The sequence below is a fragment of the Arachis ipaensis genome, chromosome B09 (genome assembly GCF_000816755.2).
Source record: "Arachis ipaensis cultivar K30076 chromosome B09, Araip1.1, whole genome shotgun sequence".
NCBI classification, from domain to species: domain Eukaryota; kingdom Viridiplantae; phylum Streptophyta; class Magnoliopsida; order Fabales; family Fabaceae; genus Arachis; species Arachis ipaensis.
In genome coordinates this window covers 124,559,028-124,565,370 of record NC_029793.2, presented here as the reverse complement: position 1 = coordinate 124,565,370, position 6,343 = coordinate 124,559,028, and positions in this window count along the sequence as shown.

Sequence of the window (6,343 nt, the reverse complement as noted above, 5' to 3'; positions counted from 1 at the left end):
TTGAATTAAATAGAAAAACAGTAGTACTTTGCATTAATCTTTGAGGAACAGCAGAGCTCCACACCTTAATCTATGGTGTGGAGAAACTCTACCGTTGAAAATACACAAGTGATAAATGTTCAGGCATGGCCGAATGGCCAGCCCTCACAAAAGTCTAAGATAGCATAAAACTAATCAAAGATGATCCAAAGATGTAAATACAATAGTAAAAAGTCCTATTTATACTAAACTAGTAGCCTAGGGTTACAAAATTTGGATAAACTATGATGGATGATGCAGAGATCCACTTCTGGGGCCCACTTGGTGTGTGCTGGGGCCCACTTGGTGTGTGTTGGGGCTGAGACTTAAGCAATTCACGTGCAGAGGCCATTTTTAGAGTTGAACGCCAGTTTTTATGCCAGTTTGGGCGTTCAACTCCAGCTTTTGATCCTTTTCTGGCGCTGGACGCCAGAATTGGGCAGAGAACTGGCGTTGAACGCCAGTTTACGTCATCTATCCTTGTGCAAAGTATGGACTATTATATATTGCTAGAAATCCCTGGATGTCTACTTTCCAATGCAATTGGAAGCATGCCATTTCGAGTTCTGTAGCTCCAGAAAATCCACTTTGAGTGCAGGGAGGTCAGAATTCAACAGCATCAGCAGTCCTTTTTCAGCCTGAATCAGATTTTTGCTCAGCTCCTTCAATTTCAGCCAGAAAAATACCTGAAATTACAGAAAAACACACAACTCATAGTAAAGTCCAGAAATATGAATTTTTCCTAAAAACTACTAGAAATAGACTAAAAACTAACTAAAACATACTCTAAACTATATGAAATTATCCCCAAAAAGCGTATAAAATATCCGCTCATCATTATCCTTATCAATGATGATGAAAATTGAATCTTAATTCTACTTAGTTAACCTTTGCTAGGGCAAGGGAAAGTCAAGTGACTAATTAGTTAGATCCTCAAATCCTAGTTAATCCCTAAGGAAAGATTGGGATTATTGAAGTTCAATTCAATTAGCAAAGAGAACGATTATCAATCATGTTGAGTTTGATAACTCCTGAGTTACTGATTTCTTAATCAAGACCAAAAGGGGAAAAATAAATCTACTGGAATAAAAAAGTCTTCAGATTGGGGATAAAAGTAACATAATTAAAAGAAAGCAATTGTAAACTGAAATACCTCAAATAACATTAATTTAAAGAGTAGTCTGTAACATAGAATAATTCATAAATTAAATTGAGAAAATAATAAAAAGGAATGTTGAACCTGATAGAAAGAGATAATCCTGAAAGCGATTAAAATCCTAAATCTAAATCCTAAAAGAGAGAGGAGAGAGCCTCTCCCTCAAAACTACATCTAAATCATGAATAGTAACTAAATTGGAGACTCTCCTCTTGAATGGATGCATTCCCCCACTTCATAACCTCTGATCTGTGCCTTCTGGACTTGGATTTGGGCCAAAAAGGGCTTCAGAAATCGCTGGGAGCGTTTTCTGTAATTTCTGGTGCGTGGCCTCTATCACGCGGCCGCGTGGGTCACGCGGTCGCGTCATTGGGAGTTTTTCCTTGTCACACGGTCACAACAGTCATGTGTCCGCGTCATATGCGTGTCGCTCAAGGCGCGCGATCGCGTCAAGCACGCGGTCGCGTCGCTGTTAATTCGCGCTGGCATGCGGCCGCGTCGTCCATGCGATCGCGTCATTGCCAGTTTCTTCAAAAACTCCGTTTTATGCTTTCCTTCCAATTTTGTATGTTTCCTTTCCATCATTTAAGTCATTCCTACCTTAGAAGATCTGAAACTACTCAACACACGAATCACGGCATCAAATGGAAATAAAGGGTAATCAAAATAATTATTTTTAAGCATAGAAAACATGTTTTTCACATACATCACATAATAAGGAAGGGAAAGTAAAACCATGCAATTAATATGAATAAGTGGGTGAAGGATTGAATAAATCACTCAAATTAGGCACAGAATATATCATAAAATATGGGTTTATCACTTGCCTCTAAAAAGTCGACTTGAACATGTTCAACAATGACCAACAGTTATTTTATTGTACAAGATGTCTTTGGTACGGGTTGAGAGATGGATCAGGAGCCTGCGGGTCAAGGCGAATGCCGAACTATTTGTCCAGAGCAATGGGGGGAGGTACCTGCAAAGACACTCCGATGCTCAAGTCAGAATGGATCTAAGAGGTGTAAGGTGTTAGGAGTGAATGAATACCTGGAGGGACCTGGGTCCTCTATTTATAGGTGATGGTAGCTATCTTATCTTATCTTGTTTAGCTAAGATAAGGGAGACGTTTGAATTTGAAAGTTGGTTAAGAGCTCTAGAGGACTAGCTTCGGGCTTTCTGGAAGGGCGATGCGGGTCGGACTCGGGTAACCGGGTTAGGGTTTAATCCCGGATCATGGATCCGTGGGCCAGATCCGTAACAGTTGCCCCCGCAGCGGGAGAGCGAGCAAGGTCGGTCTGTCACTGGGAGATGTGGTTTTGACCGTGGGCTAGGTCTTTAGTTTTTCTCGGATAGTCGTTTGATTCCTTTTGAGGGGAAGTCGGTGCGTCGGCCCTGATCTTGATGGTCGTGCCGAAGATTCGTCTGGTCGTTTTGGTCCGACGCGACTCTTCCGTGTCCAATGCGCCTGTTGCGTTTTTCGATGCGTGCTTTATTGGTTTCTTTTCCCTAGGGGGCATTTATTGCGAGGGGACGTTTTTTGGGTGTCTTTCCTTTATTGCCCCTATGCGCCCTTTTATCATTTTAAGGCTATTTGCGTCTTTTTCTGCCCCTTTTGAAACCGTTTTGGCTTTCCTCCTTACTTCCTTCGTTCATTTCCTTTTTCTTTCGTTCTCTCTTCTGAAAAATTCTTCTTCTCTTTGTGGCGTTTCTGGTGTCTCTTCGAGGTTGCTTCTCAGCTTTCTCCAGGCTTGTTTTCTGCATTATCAGGTTGGTATGCCTCTGTTCTTTCTTGCTTTCATTTTTGTTATGTTTGTTCTGTGTTTGCCATGCGTTATTCTGCCATTTTCTTTTTGTGTTGCGTTTTGTGTTTTTTGGGTGGTGGTATTCGTGTTTTGAAGGGGCTGAGCACCGCCGTGTTGGTTTAATAGTGGGCAGTAGGTTTTTGCCTTCCTTGCTTCTGTGTAGGGTTAGTAGGCTGATGGTGGTGTGGTGCACGAAAATTACTTCACACTATGTAATTCCGTACAACTAACCAGCAAGTGCACTGGGTCGTCCAAGTAATACCTTACGTGAGTAAGGGTCGAATCCCACGGAGATTGTTGGCTTGAAGCAATCTATGGTTATCTTGTAACTCTTAGTCACTAAAACAATTCACTTATCAAATTGAATTACGAAAAATAAGAGAGTATGAAATAAATACTTATTATGCAGTAATGGAGAATATGTTGGGGTTTTGGAGATGCTTTGTCTTCTGAATTTCAGCTTTTCTCTTGTATTCCTCTTCCCTCATGCATGCAAAAGTGCAAAGTTCCTTCCATGGCAAGCTCTATGTAAGGTGTCACCGTTGTCAATGGCTACTTCCCATCTCCTCAGTGAAAATGGTCCAAATGCTCTGTCACAGCACGGCTAATCATCTAGAGGTTCTCGATCATACTGGAATAAGATTTACTATCCTTTTGCGTCTGTCACTATGCCCAGCACTCGCGAGTTTGAAGCCCGTCACATCCAATCCCAAAATCCTACTCGGAATACCACAGACAAGGTTTAGACTTTCCGGATTCTCCTGAATGACCCCATCAATCCTAGCTTATACCACGAAGATTCTGATTATGGAATCTAAGAGATACTCATTCAATCTAATATAGAACGGAGGTGGTTGTCATGCACACGTTCATGGGTTGAGGAAGGTGATGAGTGTCACGGATCATCACCTTCTCCATAATTAAGCGCGAATGAATATCTTAGATAGGAACACGCATGTTTGAATGGAAAATAGAAGTACTTGCATTAATTCATAGAGACGCTGCAGAGCTCCTCACCCCCAACAATGGGGTTTAGAGACTCATGCTGCCAAAAGGTACAAATTTCAGATCTAAAATATCATGAGATACAAAATAAAATCTCTAAAAATTGTTTAAATACTAAACTAGTAACCTAGGTTTACAGAAAATGAGTAAACTATGATAGATAGTGCAGAAATCCACTTCTGGGGCCCACTTGGTGTGTGCTGGGGCTGAGACTAAAGCTTCTCACGTTCCTGGGCTGTTTTGGGCGTTCAACGCCAGGTTGTAACCTATTTCTGGCGTTGAACTCCAACTTGTAACCTGTTTCTGGCGCTGGATGCCAGATTGCAACATGGAACTGGCGTTGAACACCAGTTTACGTCGTTTATCCTTGAGCAAAGTATGGACTATTATATATTTCTGGAAAGCCCTGGATGTCTACTTTCCAACGCAATTGGAAGCGTGCCAATTGAACTCCTGTAGCTCCAGAAAATCCATTCCAAGTGCAGAGAGGTCAGAATCCAACAGCATCAGCAATTCTTTTTCAGCCCGAATCAGATTTTTGCTCAGCTCCCTCAATTTCAGCCAGAAAATACCTGAAATTACAGAAAAGCAGACAAACTCATAGTAAAGTCCAGAAATATGAATTTTTCCTAGAAACTAATGAAAATATACTAAAAACTTAACTAAAATATCCTAAAAACTATATGAAATTAACCCCAAAAAGCGTATAAAATATCCGTTCATCACAACACCAAACTTAAACTGTTGCTTGTCCCCAAGCAACTAGACAAATAAAATAGAATACAAATAAGTCATGAAGCAATAATATCTCAGAGTTTTTGAGTGAAGCTCAGATTCTAATTAGATGAGCGGGACTAGTAGCTTTTTGCTTCTGAACAGTTTTGGCATCTCACTTTATCCATTGAAGCTCAGAATGATTGGCATCTATAGGAACTTAGAATTCAGATAGTGTTATTGATTCTCCTAGTTCAGTATGTTGATTCTTGAACACAGCTACTTTATGAGTCTTGGCCGTGGCCCTAAGCACTTTGTTTTCCAGTATTACCACCAGATACATAAATGCCACAGACACATAATTGGATGAACTTTTTCAGATTGTGACTCAGCTTTGCTAAAGTCCCCAATTAGAGGTGTCCAGGGTTCTTAAGCACACTCTTCTTTTTGCTTTGGACCTTGACTTTAACCGCTCAGTCTCAAGTTTTCACTTGACACCTTCACGCCACAAGCACATGGTTAGGGACAGCTTGGTTTAGCCGCTTAGACCAGGATTTGGCTTCCTCAGGCCCTCCTATCCACTGATGCTCAAAGTCTTAGATCCTTTTTATTACCCTTGCCTTTTGATTTTAAGGGCTATTGGCTTTTTCTGCTTGCTTTTTTTTTTGCAAGCTTTGTATTCACTGCTTTTTCTTGCTTCAAGAATCATTTTTATGATTTTTCAGATTACCAATAACATGTCTCATGTTCATCATTCTTTCAAGAGCCAACATATTTAACATTCAAGAACATCAAATTCCAAAGACATATGCATTATTCAAGCATTCATTCAGAAGGCAGAAAGCATTGCCACCACATGTAAACAATTAGAATTTGTTTTATTAAAAACTCGAAAATTATTGCCTCCTTATTCTAAAAAAATCTTCTATTTTATTCATGTTTAATGATGATGAGAAAAATAAATTATAGCTTAATTGGAGATAAAATCACTACTAATTACTACTATAACTTTTAAAGTAAAACTCAAATAAGAACAATGATCACAGAGTTAAGGCTAAGATTAGAACTCAACAACCTTGAGTTTGGGATGTGGATGTTCCTCTAGTCTGTGGGGTGCTTGGTCCTTCCACAGATAACTTCTGATGCTTTAGTTCCTTTAAGTCACGCCCTTACTCTTCTTGTTCCCTGAGCAGTTTGCAGAGCATACTGTTTTGATTTTGCTGTTCTTCCTTTATTTGGTTCATAGATTCTTGCAACTTGGTGACAGATGCTTCAAGCTATTCCCAATATTCAAATTGAGGGACTTCCGGGAGGAATTCTTGCGCCCTCCTCTTGATGGGGTCATCCTGCATTTGTTGTTTTTCCATTGTGGTTTTAGTGATTGGTTGCTCCACTGAGATGTACTCCGTTATTCCCATCCTTACTCCAGCATCTTTGCAGAGCATAGAGATTAGGCTTGGATAAGCCAACCTGGCATCTTTGGAGTTCTTGTTTGCAAGTATGTAAAATTCAGATGGAATCAATTGATGAACTTCCACTTCTTTTCCCAACATAATGCAATGGATCATCACTGCTCTTTTGACGGTGACTTCAGAACGGTTGCTAGTGGGCAATATAGAACGCCCAATGAAGTCCAGCCATCCTCTAG